The sequence below is a fragment of the Electrophorus electricus genome, chromosome 18 (genome assembly GCF_041902795.1).
Source record: "Electrophorus electricus isolate QZ-2024a chromosome 18, ASM4190279v1, whole genome shotgun sequence".
In the NCBI taxonomy this organism is placed as follows: Eukaryota; Metazoa; Chordata; class Actinopteri; order Gymnotiformes; family Gymnotidae; genus Electrophorus; species Electrophorus electricus.
The window spans coordinates 4,230,031-4,247,297 of NC_137514.1; the positions used below are offsets into that span (position 1 = coordinate 4,230,031).

At 39.4% G+C, this 17,267-nt stretch overlaps 1 long non-coding RNA gene across 2 annotated transcripts; it reads left to right on the top strand.

The window, feature by feature from the left end:
- Positions 1–8,938: 8,938 nt before the first annotated feature.
- LOC145652078 (uncharacterized) lies at positions 8,939–13,287 on the top strand. 2 transcript variants are annotated; one of them, XR_014118281.1, is made up of 4 exons: positions 8,939–9,050; positions 9,410–9,477; positions 9,781–9,881; positions 10,754–13,287. It is a non-coding gene; the product is annotated as an uncharacterized LOC145652078 (long non-coding RNA). The 2 variants fall into 2 exon arrangements; XR_014118280.1 differs by lacking the exon at positions 10,754–13,287 and having other exon boundaries at positions 9,781–10,055.
- Positions 13,288–17,267: the final 3,980 nt, after the last annotated feature.

Below are 17,267 nucleotides of genomic sequence, written 5' to 3' on the forward strand. Positions count from 1 at the left end.
CTCTTCTTTACGAAGAAGAAGCAAGGCACAAGTGGTCCAGTGCTTATTTGAAGTATGTCTCCATAGCTCATTACTCTTCCGGAAAGAGGGGATATATGCAGGCTTTATATAATATGGCTCCTTCTAAGAGTTCTATGGAGCAATCATAGCTACGATTAAGTGGCAAAATGGTGTTTTTTTGTTTGCTAAAAACCTCGTGGAGACTAACTGCATGATGGGTATTGTATGTGGTATGTGTGTCGGGCAGTGTGACACTACCTGCTGTTCACAGTGTTTTGTTTCCACATATAAAGAAGTGCCTGTAGTAGACACACACCTTTGTTTGTATTCATTCTCTAATATATAGGCATTTAGTTTCACAATTAGCAGTTTTGCATAACACACAAAACAATTACTCTCTTCCACTCTAAATAGGACTTTAGCCTCATAATATATTTTAAGAACATAAATGAACAAATTATATATATATTTTTTCCACTGAACCACTGAAAACATTAAATGAAATAACATATAGATGTTATGCCCCCCAAGTCCCACAAGGCAAATCAAGGGAAATTTTTCATGTTTCCATAGCAGCCAGGTAGAATTTGTTTAGAGTCAGCAGGCAGACAGCCAGGAACATGTTGCAGTTAGCATTACCATAAAATTATCTTATAGCATTATCTTATTCTGGATATGTTTTTAAATGATAATATACAGTTATAGAAATGTTACACAATGCTCAAATAATAGACCAGGGCTTCAACAAGGTAACAGCACCTTTTAGTTTGAACTAAGGTAATTATTTTTGAACAGTGTTAGCTCCTTACATTAATACTTCTGTTTTATCAGAGCTCAGAAGAAAAAAGTAATCAATTTGAATGCATGCACATTAAAGAAAGAACAGTGACATGATCTAGATAAATACACCCCCCCACACACACACACACACAATGACACTGGGACACATAGGGTTTTAAATACATGTAATGGGATGGTTGATAAGGATTTATTAGTTATAGATGAGGGTGATGATAGGTAGCAATGAGTGGGGAGGAGCTAAAATAATAGTAACTACAGTAAAGTGGATGGACACACATAAATGGAACTGGCTGAGTAGGGATAACAGAGACAGGATTGACACATGCTGCACATGAACAAAAGATACCAACTAAACAAAGGCCAACTAGAAGGAAAAGTTAACTTAGAAGAGTGGTAGACACTCTTCAGTCGTCATGCCCAGACAATAGAGAAACTGCCTTTACCCAGGCGACAATTCATCATGTTCCAGAGCTCCATAGACCCAATTCACAGTGTTCCAATGCAGGAAAATGGCAGACTCCCACACAGGTATTTTATGCATTTTGAGAAATGTATTTGAATAATCCTCTACTTTATAAAAATAATTACTGGAAATATTAAACATTCAGCAAGACCACTTATTTTCTTGCATTATTTAACTTGTTCAAATATGATGCCAATTTTAAACTGTGTTTTGAAAAGTGCAATACAATTTTATTACCTCGAGATAGCAGCATCAGTACTGTAAATATATATATATATATATATATATATATATTTTTTTTTTTTTTTTTTTTTTTTTTTTTTTTAAATGGTCCTCATCACTGATTTTTTTTTAGTTAATATATTTTTAGGTTTAGCTATTAACCTTTTGTTTCTGATTTACCATTTGTTCAGCTGTGTCTGTTTAGTTTGTGTTTACTTTCTGTTTTGTGTTGTTAACTGGACAAACTGTACTAGCAGTTCATCAAATGGCCTAACTCTTCTGTTAGAAAGAGTAGAAGACATACAGATAATAGTAGCAGTTTATTCCAACTGCCAGGGTGGGGCACTTATTTGATGTTGGGAATAGTTGTAGAAATGTGTGAGGCGTTCTATAAACAACTATCAAATAATAAAGACATATCACTGTACTACAAAGGTGGCAGTAAAATACCATAAGTAATAGATCACACGCCGATTGCTTTGTCATGTAATGATACTTTACTAAAATAAGGAAAAAAATGGAATGGAAACTCATTGGCTTGAAAATAAAATGACAAAACATGGCAAATTATACTTTATTTCTAATCAAATACTTGAAAAAATATTATTCGCAGAATGTCATTACATATTCAAATGAGCAATACAGTTTCTTTAACAGGAATTTCAGTGCTTTGGTATTCAAGGAACCTTCTTTCAAGCCTTCGCCAAGTACCTTATGTGTACGTACTGGATATAGCCTTTTGAAGCCCTATAATAGTTAATGCAAGTTTATACAGAATAGGAACCCAGAGTATGACACCCTTGATTTAGAAAGTGATAAGGGAACCCTATAAATCTCCTCAAGACCATTATTCATTAAAGGGTAACACAAGTGGTGGCAACATAAAAATACATAATACAACTTTTTTTCCATACAGCAGGTAACCAAAAGAAATAGATCTATAGACATTATATAAAAGGTTCTCAAATGCAGGCTGCTAAGTTGACCCAACTTATAACACACATTATTTTTATGTGAAATTCTACATAAAAATGTTATATCCACACAACATCTAAATGCTCAAATAATGTAGGGGTATTACCTACTTGTAATTGGAGTGGAGGCTGAAAAGGATGCAGTGACGAGTTGTGTAAAACAGAAACATAAGTTTATTTAAACACAAAACAAAGACATCGTAGTGCACAGGTTAACATAAGGTTAAACACTGACAACATTCACAAATAACAAAAAAAACTTATATACACTCACGATAACGACACAAAACAAGGAGCAGGTGTGATACATGGGGATACATGGGGATACATGGCGTGGCCAAACAAACGAACACACACAAAGAGATGTTGGGGAGGAGGGGCTGTACTCTGACAATACTAAACCACATATAATTACCATGTCTCATAATTATTAAGCAATAATAATAATAATAATAATAATAATAATTAGTATTATTATTATTATTATTATTATGTTTTTTTTGATAAGAGCTTTTCAAGACACTAACTGACACAGTACAATAAGGATAATAATAAAAAGTACATGTACAAACATGCAAACACAAGTAATAAACCAGCTGGAAGAGATGCTTTGAACATAGCCACAGATTAACAAGCACATAACTCAAAAGGAAGACAGCTTCAGGCCAGCAACACTAAATGCCCCATCACCAAAAGTGTACAGCTCATCACTAGACGTACACAGCAATGTCACTGCTTGATCAATCAGCCTCAATTTATCTCAATTTAATTAAAATGAGAAATTTTAATATAAATCACTCGTGGAGCGACCACGGGGACAGGCCTGGCACATGGTGTGGGGACATGTGGAGTGGACTCTTCCACCCCAGGAACAGGCGGGTCCGGCGACTCGGTGTTCAGCGGTGGTGGGCCCGATGGCACAACTATGGCGTTCAACAGTGAGTCCAGGAGGTCCGAAGGCACGGCTGTGTTGGTCAGCGGTGGGTCCGGGAGGTCTGGAGGCACGGCTGCACCAGTCAGCAGCAGTGAGTCTGGAGGTGCGGCTGTGCCAGTAAGCGGCAGCGGGTCCGGGAGTGTGAGCGTGAAACTCTCACTAAATTTGGCCAGTTATGGAAACTTGATAAACACCACCAGCAGCCCTAAGAGTCAGTCGGCACATTTGCACTTGCATAAATATAGATGATTTCGTATCACTGACCTCTGATTTGCATACATAACTACTTCAGGCCAGTGAGTTCTCATTTAGACAGTGTGACAATGGCATCCTGTTGGAGGGGGTGGAGGATGGAACCATTGCCCTAACTTAAGACGGTCCGTGTCTCACTCATTTTGGCCAGTTTCTGAGGGTTGTTTAATGACCTCTGAAGCCTTTCACGTTTTCTTATCATTCGAAGCAGATTTTTAAAATCTCTCACCCCTTTGAATTGCAGCTCAGTTCACTCGGGCACCTCTGCCCCTTCCTTAACTAAAGTGCTGGTCTAGGTAATCAGGAAATTTTTAGGAATCTCCATAAATTGACTGGAGCTTGGCTATCAGCCTTGGTGAGGTAACAGGATAAGCAATTAGCTATAGCTATACTTCTCTCAATCCCTGGGATGAAATCCATCTCTAATCCCATCTCTGATTTCCAAAAAGGAAGTAAATCCAGCCAACAATTCCCTTAGTTCAGGATAATGGCTTTACTCACCAAAGAGGTGTCTGTGTACCAATGAAGGATACTAGTCTAAAATCAGGCAGTAAGGTCAACAACACAAGAGTGTGATCAAACCTGAGAAGCAGGAAACAGGAGAAGGAGATGTGGGAAGGGCATAGATAGGGAGAAGGATGGGTAAGGCATAGGAGTTATCACCTCCTGACTTTGATTTCTGCCTAACAGATAGTCACCCTGGCACAGAAGAGTTACTGAGACATTCAGGAAAATGATAGAAATATAAAGGTAATATAAAACAGAATCAGGCACAATCATGAAATAAAAATACATATGAATTTATTCATGATACATTGTTTACTAACATTGTCATTGATTTTCCCCTTTGCAATTTGTCTTCATAATAATCAGCAGTTTAAGGATTACCTGAAGAACATATGGCCTTAAGCAAAGGTAAATGAGACAACCCTTCATTTGTCCTAAATTGTCATTTGTCCAGCTATTTTTTTTTCCAGCAGAATTTTTCCTCCTGCTATAGCTATTGTAGAATTGTTTCACACTCAACAGCCACTCAGTTTCTTAAGTATACATTATACATGTAGCTAAAAGCTTCAGGAGAAAACTGCTTCTGTTTTTGACATTTTTACTGTGTACAAACTATATAATGTTTCCCTGGATCTCCTCCATGAAAAATAAGTGTTACATGAGTATTTTGTATATGGCTTATATAAATTACCCTAACATCGTATTATAAAGACACTGATTGCTCCTTAATATTAAATGGATTTGTTTAGGCATTCTAATCAACCACGTCCTGCTTTCATGATTTCCATCTTTAATTATATAATTTACAACACACTCAATAACCATACCCCTAAATTGAACCTTCCTCATGGGATACATCCTGGTCTCGATCTGCTGAAAACCATTGATTAGCATCACTACTACAAGAAAACTGGTCTCTGTGCCCACTCTGTAATCTGCACTGAGCACAGATCTTTAATGTTCACCCTTATACAGAACTGCGAATTGTGCTGCTGGGAAAAACAGGAGCAGGGAAGAGTGGAACAGGAAACACCATCCTGGGAAGACAGGAATTTGAGGTGGACCTTTTAGCAGTGTCTGTGACTAAGCAATGTAACAAAAGTGAATGCATAATTGAGGGCAGAAGACTCATACTGGTTGACACGCCACGGATAATCAATACTTCATTTACAGAAGAACAACTGAGAGATTAAATAAAGATGTGATTCACACTCTGTTATCCGGGATCCAGGACAACTTTGGAGAAAAAGTTCTGGAGAAATTCACACTGGTGATATTTGTTTCTGAGCAAAAGCTACAATTAAAACTCCGTTTAGGTTTCCTTTCCCCATTCATGTACGCAAGTGTTGTCTGGCTTTCCTTTTTAGTTCTGTTACTTGTGTCTTCATATTTATCTTGCGTAACCCGGTTCTGTGTTTTCCCCATCTATCTAAGTTTGAATGTTCATAGTTGTATTAATCATTGTTGTTCTTTGTTAGTCTTTCTTTAGTGTTTAGTTCCTTTGTTGCCTAAGTCTTGCTCTCACCCTATTAGCCTGTTAACCTGTTACTCTTGTGTTGGTCTGTTTATTCTTGGTTCCATTCTGTATCAATGAGCGGTAAGGAAGTGAATGCATGTGCAGAGAAGAGCGAGATTTAATAGAGGCAAATCCAGAATCAAAGTCGTTAAGTCAGTCCACGATCAAAGAATCAACACAGAGAGTATGTGGATACATGAGCAAACAAACAAACACACAAAGACAAACAGGGGAAGCAGACTAAAACAAGACGCTAGGAAAACTCTTGGCTAGGAAACACAAAGGCTAGGAAACTCGAAGACTAGGATAAACACATAGGCAAAGAGTACAAAGAAACACAACTATACGAAATAAACATGCAAATGCAATGAACTAAACACATTCAATGAAGCGAGTAGTTCTGTTCACCTCCTATAGTCTTAACACAGCTTTCTATCACAAAAATGTAAGTAAAATATGTTGTTAACAATTAATTTATTGACAATTAATTTATTTATTCTTATTGTCAGGGTAAAGAAGGTGAAATCAAGTTTTAGTTCTTACAGTATTTAATGTCTTAGTTTACATTAAATACTAAAAAAAACATGAGTGAGCAATATTAGTATATAAAGATTCCAAGTAGTTAATCATTCTTTAAATGAATGAATGTTATGTTTAAACCTGTTATGATTGAACATAAACTGGTTTCAACTCTTACTTCAGAAGCTCTTTTCTTGCACATCTGTCCTGTTTCCCTGGAAACCTTGCGTACCCAAAACAGTAGTTGTTTAAATCATAACATTCATTCCATGGTGATCTAAATTTCCCAGAGTGTAAATCAGTTCTTTTTATTTGAATTTCTTAATTTTGTTGCTGTCATAGCAACTACTGGCAGAGGTCCTTCATTGGCTTTGCAAATAAAGTGCTTCTGCAAACACAGATATTACATTAATGCATAGTGGTAGTCAAAAGCGTCTCTAGTCAGTCACTCTGAAACCCATTTGTTATGTGGTGCATAATATGCAAATCAGCTCATATACAGCGGCCAACTGCCTGTTTCTCCAGTTTTCTGCATTTCCCTGCTATGCAAAAGATGCTTGTTGTCTTAAAATGCACATTTTTACATGGCATTGTATATTTCTTTAAAGGCAACAGCTCCAGCTAATTATTAAGTCACAGCTATAGAAAATTCCATTATGGTTCATAAATCAGTTTTCTTTCTATTCAGGAACACTTCTACATGAGCTATGAATTAAAGGAACCCATGTTTTTGTACAAAGATGTGAGCAAGCAAATAAAGAACTTTACTATCATTCTATGTACTATTTAAACCTGTCACACAGTTGCTTTGATGGTAATTAAATGTTCTAGGACAAAATCTGAAGTTATCTTAGATATCTTATATAAGCATGCTTTAAAGGAGCATTTAAAAGGACATGCACAATTGTTTTGGAAATTTACCAAAAAAACAAGATGTATTCAGCATGGGATAATAGTCTCATGAAATGATTTGGTATAAATGGAGTCAATGTGACTGTATGAGTCAGTTCCTTAGAATTGCTAACTTTTATACTGATGTAATCTCAACATTTCTGCTGTAAATCTTGTCCCTCAGGTGTCCTCATGCCTAAGGGCTGTTGCTGCACAAGGGGCTTAGATTTAGGAAAGAGGTCTGGACAGCGGATTCCCTTGCAGTCTTCAAATGCGGACTGAAGACCCATCTATTTGTGGAATATTAAAATGACCACTAATCCTGCACCTATGTTTAGCAACTGAAACTCTAGTACTTGTTGTAGGGTATTGTTTATTGCACTTATTGTTGTCTGTTAGAGAGGGATATAGTGTGCACCTTCTGTAAAAATGATTTATTGCTTGTTATGTTTTGATTGACAGCTGCCAATCATCACCCTCAACCTCCCTTAACCCCCCACCTCCCATATTTATTACATTATTTTTAAAAATGGTGATTCTAACAGGGGGTCTTCAAAATTGTTTTATTAACTTTTTAAATTATTTAATTGAGAAGTAATAAGGTAATTAATAAAATGAAAGGTTTTGCATCTCATATGAATACAAACCATACAGTCTTTAATCTCTGCTCCTTTAGTCACTCTGAAACATACATGTACAATTTCAGGTTCATCTCTCTCTCACTCACAAACAGAACTCCTTCCATCCCTCCCATCAGTTTACTGTCTCAGAAAAACACACCTCCTCTCAGCTCCTCCCCCTACCCATACTGGAGTATACAATGTGAGAAAAATGATGTAATGACTTTTGGTTAAAAAGTTTAAAATGAAACATTTTCCTGCCTTTTTTTCCAGGCCAACCCCTTGCTAGAATACACATTCTGACAAAAATGACTTTAGGGCAGAAAGCTCAAAATTCCCCACCTTTTTTTTTCTCCCAGCAAAACCCAGTGTATGAGATGATGTAGGATTTCTTTAATTGAGAAATATTAATGTGATTAAAAAAAATAAAAGTTTTCAGTCCCATATACTACCTCTCTGTAATCTCAGATCTCTTTGTCTGTTCAATGTTCTTCTCTCTGACACACACTGAATCTCTCTACACGCACACACACACACACACACACACACACACACACACACACACACACACACACACACACACACACACACACACACACACCCCTCTCTCCATCAGTGCACCTCTTTCTCTCACACATCCACTCTGTAGTCTGAGGTGACTGACATTCTCTCCCACAAACAATCAACCAACCCTTACCTCTCACTCTCCTCTGAGCACCTCTCTCAGTCTGCCAGACGTGCACACACGCAAGCAATAATTAAATAAATCTTTTCACAAAATATGATAAAATTTTCAGTTTTTCTGATCTCTGACCAAAGAAATCTCTGTTGATTTCATGGTTTGAGCACACAAGAGCTTCAATTCACATAGGTCATATTACATACCACCTCAAGAAAAAAGGGGGGCAAGTTCTTGGATTCTCATTTATTGTAGGTTTCTCATTTGTGCCAGACACATTTTTCTCAGCACAAAGGCTTTTCTTGCAGCTGTAGCTCCACCTAGTGCTCATATTAAACCACCACCAATTACATATGCTATATACATTTTTATATTGTTTTTTGTAAATGTAGCTGAGCATTTTTATACATTTCTTCAGTATAGCATATAGGTCACTATCATATTGACAAGTTTATTCTGAAATTTCTTCTGTTTCTTCATGTAGTGCTTATCATTGATATTTCATTTCAACTTTCATTTTACATTTGAAAGAGTCAGCGGTGAGTCAGTTGAGGAAGTCAGCGGTGGTGTCTAAAGTTTTATGTATGAGTGATGGTAGTTATTTATAAACTCAGGAACAGTGCTATCAACATAACTGAGAAGTTATATCTGGACTCTGAAAAGCTTACACAGGTAAATGTTATACTCAATGTTTTGTTCTAATTGCCACTGTTATTAGTGTCAGTATTAGTGTTATAGTCTTCCTGGTATATTCCTTCTACTGAAACTTGCGGAACTAGCATATTGACAGCTGAGAAGAGACTGTGTCCACATCATCAACTTAACATTAGTGCATTTCACAGTAAAAATATTCATAGCAAAAGAGGCTACATTTAAACATTTATTACAGTTTAATTAAAATATACAGAGAGAGAGAGAGAGAGAGAGAGAGAGAGAGAGAGAGAGAGAGAGAGAGAGAGAGACTGTTCTGTTTCAGCATGGTAACAATGATATGTGATCAAATTTATTACTTATATATGTATAATATTTAGGTTGCAGAATTAAGCAGAAGGCATTCAGTTTTATGAACATATTTGGGAAACCCTCTAAGCTACAACAAGTAAGTTTTGTTTTCACATTTAAAATGTCATTGATATTTACCTCTGTAGCATATTTACCGCTGTAGCATATTTTAGTTATCTAAAAGCAACAAAAATATTTGCAGAGTCATTTCCTGAATATCACTGATGTTTTTGAGTCATTTGTTTTATTCTAAACTTTTTAGCTTTTTGATTAAAACAATAAAACCTTTTCCCATACAGATTTTCTGAAGAAACCCATCTGAAGAGTTGTTTTAAAACCATGTCTGCAAAATGGTTTTGTTTTTAATATTTGTTGCTTTGTATTTGTGATTGTGTTCCAGTGAGTTCTGCACCTGAGTGTAGATGTAGAACACAACCTCCTGATTGGATGATGGTTGCAGTGTTGTTTGTGGGAGCAGTCCTAGGATGGAAACTGAGGCTGGTACAAGAAAACACAAACAGAAAAGTGACAGAACTCTCAGCTGCCATAAAAAGAGGCCTTGCTTCTATATTTGTTATAATTGTTGTTGGTTTTTTAATTCATTATTCTTATTATTATAAAAAATAATGAGACAAACAACAAATTCTCCAGGTTAATAAAACTTTGAAACTTTTATAGTACTGTGTACTGTCACATTACGGCCCCTCCTCCCAGACGCCTGTCTGTGTGTGTGTGTGTGTGTGTGTGTGTGTGTGTGTGTGTGTGTGTGTGTGCATGTGTATACATTTGTAGGGCTATGCCCTCCCCGTGTTTCACACCTGTTTCTCGTTCTCCGTCATTACTGTGCGTGCATGTAAGGTCTCATGTCATCGTTAGTGTTTGTCGGTGTTTAACCATATGTTAACCTGTGAGCTACATAGTCTTTATTGTGTGTTTTAATAAATGGATGTTTCTGTGTGTGTGTGTGTGTGTGTGTGTGTGTGTGTGTGTGTGTGTGTGTGTGTGTGATATATATATATATATATATATATATATATATATATATATATATATATATAGTTTAATCAGTGGTTAAATTCTCCATGAAGTACCTTGACAAAAAGTTATTAGCTCATTGGTCCGGGATAAGAACCACTCACCAGTAACTATAACTTTGTATAGTATTTTCTAATTGAGAACATGTCAATCAAAAGACCAAATCTAATATGTGGCTCTAAAGGAACTGCAGTGGAAGTCAAGATTTACATTTTTGGCATTAAGCTGATGCTTTTATCCAAGACATGAATGTGAATGTGCTAACTGCTAAATGAGCTAGCATTTGCTTGTTTTAGCTATTATCTTTGTAACATTAGCTAGCTACCTGTGTGTTTTAGATGTGGTTCTGGTGAATTACGCTAAGATGAGCTCGCTTTCCAACGGCAAAGGCGGTTGTAATGTGTAAGTAGGAGCTTTCCTTTTGATACTTAATTTATAGCTATAGATGATATAAGGACACTGCATTCATGTTTAAAATGCAAGCTTTCTTTTTGTTTAAAAATGTTTTCCTTTATTTAGCAAAATATTCAAATGTTTGTCACTGTCAACTTTAATAAAAACAGCTTCACATCTTCAAACAAAATGATGTACAAGCTACAATCCTGCAGGGTTTTTAAACTTGATTTAACAAATGTGTGGACGCCACATAAACTAATCTTCCCATCATGTATAAAATCACATCACAAATAACATTTCAATTTTCTTTGTATGTAGCATAATACATCTTCCAGCAATATTTGGATCTCTAGTAATTCCTCATTTTTGTGTTAATATTGTGTGTGATAATACTGCTGTATATGTTTCAGAACAAGACTCTGTAATTTAATGATGCATACTGTACCTTCTATCTGAGCACATTGCAGTTGGCTTGTCCATGCGGACTCCACATGGGTTTGAAATGGAATGGTATTTGGGCCCATTTTGTGCAACCCAGTCGGGGCTCAGAAATATCTGCCCATTAGCTTAGTATAGGCCCCATGTGCGATAGCCCATGTGGGCCAATAATAGGGCCAAGGTGGTCTTAAGGTTGGCCCCATATAAGATGTCATTCACTGGCCCCACATGGGGCCCTTCTTTTCCCCTTAAAATAATTAATAATGGTGTCAGAGTGGGCACCATGTTGCCCCATATGGTTTAGTAACCCTTGGCCCCTGAGGGTCTCGAGGTTAATTGCTTACATGGGCCCTACCTGAAGCCCACTTTGGCCCCATTAGTGGACCACATAAGTTTTATGGGTCCCATTTGGGTTACCCAACATAGACTAGGTTCCTGTGTCTGAATGCACTCTAAGTGGTCACCCCCTGAGAAGGCATGACACTTTAGTCTTCATTGGCAAAAACATGAAATGGCCGCTTCTCTTTCAGAACTGGGTGTCTCAGATAACCTTCTATTGTTATTTTTTGTAGTGAACAGCACCATCATTTACTCTAAGGCCATATTTCCTAAGTTAATTTCATTATAATCATCATTATTAGTAGTATCAGTAGTAGTAGTAGTAGGATTAGTAATAGTTTTTTTTATTATTGTAGGTTGAACTGTCACAGATAGCTCTCATGTCTATGTATTTAACTCAGGCTGCTGTGTGCATTATTGTCAGTCATTGTCCATGTTTGTCTTTGTTCATATTCGTGTTGTTTAAGTGTTATTCACAGCGTTAATGTTAAACATATTTATGTTTGTTTTCACTATGTTCATGTTTATTAGTTATATTATTTGTGAGCGCCATTGTCTTCCGTCTTTTCCAATAAACGTTTGTCTACGTCGACGGAGCCTGTGCACCCTGTGGCATTCCTGGATGTTGGGGAGAGGAACGCAACAAGCATTTGCGGTCACTCCAGAGTGAGGAGGGGAACGCCCCCTGGAATTTCTTGGGGGGGCCTGGGGCTACCGAGCCAGGAGCAAAGAGAGCCAATTGGCTCCATGGGCACCGCGGAGAAGGCAGTTTGGTGGAGCCAGCTAGGTCCCTGGCTAGCAAGGAAGCAGCCCAGGTTGTTCCTCTTCCGTGGACACGTCAGGACTACTGGATGGGTCTGCCCATAGCCCAAGAGGTGGCCTGCCTCTGGGGCACTCCTAACACGGCTGGAAAAGGGAGGACCATTAAGGGGAGTAGCATGTTCAGAGCCGTGGAGGATATGCGTGTCCAGTAGGGCCAAGAATACGCCCCCAGTGCTTACGCTTTCAGCAGGCGCTGTGTCAAGGCGCCTTTTTGTGTGTGTCTATAAGCACGTCTGTTTGTTGTTGTGTGCACCCACAGTGCTTGTGGGTGCAATGTTGTATGTGCAAGTTGGGTCCCTTTAAGGAGGTTGCTGCCGCTGCAAGCTGTGGCCGTGACTTCAGAGCAGTGGACCGTACCTGGAAAGGCATGAACTCTGTCTTTCCCCCTCATAAGGAAAGGCATGAACTCTGCCTTTCCCCCTCAAATTTTGAGAGACCTCCCTGGGTGAAGGCTACCAACCCACCTTGTGTTGGGTGGGCGCCAGGCATTATTGTTTGTTATGTTAGTGTATATGTATACACGGCGGCTGTTTCCAGGAACAGTGCATCGGGAGCCATGCCCATTGGAGGGGGGTTCTGTCCTGGAATGCTCTCCTACCACAAGTCACGTGGCCCGCCGCGTGCAGTGGGAAGGTTTTTTTGTTTATCGTGTTTGTAACCACGACTGCACACATCTGCACCTGGTTAGTCTCGTTATGTCTATCTATTTAACTCAGGCTGCTGTGTGCAGTATTGTCGGTCATTGTCCACATTTGCCTTTGTTCATGTTCGTGTTGTTTAAGTGTTATTCACAGCATTAATGATAACTGTGTTTATGTTCATTTTCACCATGTACGTGTTTATCGGTTATGTTATATGTGAGTGCAGTTGTCTTCTGTCTTTTCTAATAAATGTTTGTCTTCCTCGACGGAGTCTGTGTGTCCTGCTTTCATGCCCTGCGGCACTCTGGCCATTACAGGACCAGACCAAGAAAATTAACCATATTGGATAAAGAGACAACTGAATGGTCATGATCAATATTAATTTATATAAAATTCCACACATAAAACAGATTGAACACTGAGCTTGAACTTGAGTCACTCCAAGACAAAAGAATACCATTCTGTTATCATTGTTGGAAAACTAAATAACCTTTACCTGTTTTGCATTGATCTACACACACACCTGCAATATAATAGGCTTGCCAGGCTTGTCAAAATACCATTCCAAAATAACCAACAATATTTAGTATTATATGCCCACATACAGCCTCACAGGTAGGTTTAAAACCACATGGTACACAGTGTAAATTGTATCTGTATATGTTAAACAGAATGCAGACTGAGACTCAGAGAGAGAGAGAGAAAGTTTAAAGTGAATTGGAGGAGGGAGAATTGGAGGAGGAGGGTGCAGTTGGGTGGAGGCATCAGCAGGAGTGTGATTCATACTTGCAGCCTGCTTACAAACAGTTTATACCCTGTCTACATGTAATACTAAAAGATGTTCCTGTCAGTCAGGGATGATGTGCTACTAGTGAAACACAAGAGCAGGTTTGTGCTGCTGTGCCTGCTTCACCGCTTTGTGCCATTCCCCTTCCTAATGCAGTAGCTACCTCCCATAACATTGTCAAAATATGTTCTGTGGTCTGTTTGATGCCCGATTTATGGGTTTAGGGGTTGTTCATGTCTCCTAATACATTCCTGTGACAACTGTGTTTACTGGTAAAGAGAGTTAACTAACACACTGGGAGCTGATGTGGAGAATCCATCATCCTGAGTGTCCTATTGTTCGAGTAACAGCTGAATAATCAAAATGAACAGAAAAAAATGTAAATATTACAAATAAATAGGCTTAGAAATGTTCTATTAATATGTTAATATGTTATAGAGCCATTATAATTTTAATCTGATATGTACATGCTACCACATTTTATTTTTTGACTATCAAGACAGAATATGTAATCCTTATTGGGGCGAAGAGCACTGGCATAGGGGAGGGGCACACAGATCATGCACTGTGCAGATGACCTCGAGTTGTGGGGTGGTCATGAATCAAAAAAGAAATAATTTTAAAAATGTAAAGGACCTCCACACTGCCTCTTGTGTTGAAGCCCCAGCATATTGTGCTATGCCACTGATTGAGATGTGAAGCGCTAGAGGACTTGGGCTTAAAGAGGGAGAGAGTAAACAAGAGATAAGTGATTGAGGTTAGGATTAATAGACTGGTGAATAGTATCAAGGGAAGGCTTGTGTGCTGGAGTAAGGTGTGGGCATGTGTAACGTTGGAGAGGTGATGAGCAAACACACTTGCGAAGTGTGTTGCGAAGCCTTGGATGTTATGAAGAACTGAATTAAAGGAGGAAGCCATAATGTGAACAACAGACAGACAGGCTAGAATAAATGAATAATAAATTTAACAGAAACAGACCAGCACAGAACAAAACAAAGAACATACAGGTTAACATAAGAATAACAGGCTAACAAGGTGAGTACGGGAACTGGGTAAAAGGGGCATAAACACTTAGGGAAGACTAAGAAAGAATAACGATGAGGACTATAACTAGAGCTAGCAGGGAATACACAGAACTGGGTTATGTATGATCAAAAAAAAAACACAGGTAAGTAGAACTAAAAAGGAAAACCAGACAACACTTGTATATATGAACAAGGGAAGAGAAATCTAAATGAAGCAAAAAGATGAGAGAACACCGAACAGGAAAAGAGCGGATTAAGTTAGACGAATACTCACGGGACAAACAACTTAGACTAAAACACAGAGAGAAAGTATTACATACAGCAGAGAACTGGCGAACATGAATAGGGAAAGTAACATAGACAGAGAGGGTAACGAAACATGGAGCGAGGGAAGAAAGTACAGAGGAACAAGGAACGAGGAACAAGGAACGAGGAACAAGGAACAAGAATCTAGCGAGATCTACCAAAACAATGACCAACAAACGAGTCGCAGGAACAAGGTTTACATAGGATCACAATCAGGGACAAACTAGGAACAGCTGGAGATAAACAGGAGGAGACAGGGAACCATAGAGATCGACGAAAACCCAGAAGTGACTAGGTTGCCAGGGAAACGGGGAACACTCAGGTCTGCGGGTGTGACAATGTGTGTGTGTGTGTGTGTGTGTGTGTGTGTGTGTGTGTGTGTGTGTGTGTGTGTGTGTGTGTGTGTGTGTGTGTGTGCCCATCAGGCTGGATGCTGACCAAAACCCCTTACTGAAGGTCACACAAACAGCAGGGTGTGAGAACAGGATGGTGAGGAGCAGGTCTGGATGGATGAGCACAGTGGAAGGAGTCCATTAGCTCAGGAACCAGAACCTGGTCAGCTGGCACCCAGCATCTCTCCTGCAGCCATGGGCTTCAAAGTAAAAATATGAAAGGCTAATGATGCTCGGGTGACCTCACTGAGGCACCTTTGGATGGTGTAAGAAATCTCTTCCTTTAAGTAAACGGGATGGTCCGGTCAGACGATGTCCTCTGGCAGTCCAAACTGGTGTAAGAGAAAGTCAGTGGCTCTAACATGGTGTGGAGCTTATGTTATATACATATAAGTACTACTATTATTGCTACTGCCCATACTAATATGTCAAAAAAGTTGAGTTCTTCCACTCTTACTTCTCATTTACAGTGTTTGTACAGCTCAGTCACTTCCAGTCTTCCCAGCACTGACCATCAGAGGTCTCAGTCCCCTCTGACTTTTAATCTCAGTAGTTCCAGGACTGGCCACCAAATGTCACCTGAATAATGAACTTTTGTTACATTGAAAATAAAATGTATCTATAATAATAAATACTCATAATGACAAGTTAATAAATTATCACTTGAGCCTTATAAAGACATAATACAAAAAAATGTATGTAAGCTATTATAGCATTCCAGATAAGTTACTTCCAACTATACTTCCGTGACGGCCCAAGTGCTGCAGAGCAAGGAGCAGGACACACAAACTCCCTTGATGGAGACAGATGTTTATTTGCACAAAGACGAATAACACAAACAGTGGCACTCACACAAAACAGGTACAGTGAACATGGGCAACGTAGAACATAGCTCACAAACATAATGTGGAAAACGAACGCACACAGACCATCAACGTACACAGTACACAAGAACACTCCTACATTGTGCATCCCATGATGTTCAGAGGAGAGCCCAGAGGCGTGGCTACGACATTCAGCAGCGACAACATCCTCGGAGGGAACCAGCCTGTACACACAAAATATCGTGCCCACATGCACCATGGGTCCACACAACAATGAGTAGATGTGCCTGTAAGTCAACAAAAAGTGCTTAGACGCAGTGCCCGTTGGAAGGGCAGGCACTGGACACGTGTCCTTGGACCTTCAGGACACGCAGAGGGACACATTCGCCCTGGGTCCGGACACGCTGCCACACACTACAGCCCACCTGTCGCCAGCCACCCAGGGAGAGCCTCTGAGGCAGTCCTCCTCCAGGGCTTTAGGCGAACCCTTCCAGTGATCATGGCCTGTACTCAGGAGCGGGAGAAAACAGGCTATTTGATTTCTAGCCATGGACCTAGCCGACTCTACCAGACCACCTACGTTGCAGTTCCATTGGAGCCCTTTGGTTCTCCATGGTCCCAAGAAATTCCAGGGGGTGTTCCCCTCCTTGGCTGGAGCGGGTTCTCTCCTGCTCCTCTGGTCTGGCCATGAGCTCCGCTTGCGGTCCTCCTCCCAATATCCAGGGATCCAAGCAGCAGCTCGGGATGTCGGCAATAGGAGCCTCTTGCCCATTTCCCCATGAGAAGTCCGTTTAATGACGAGAGAGTAGGCGTCCTGTGGCAGTCAGTCTTTCTGTGATGGCCCGAGTGCCACAGGGCAAGGAGTAGGACACACAGACTCCC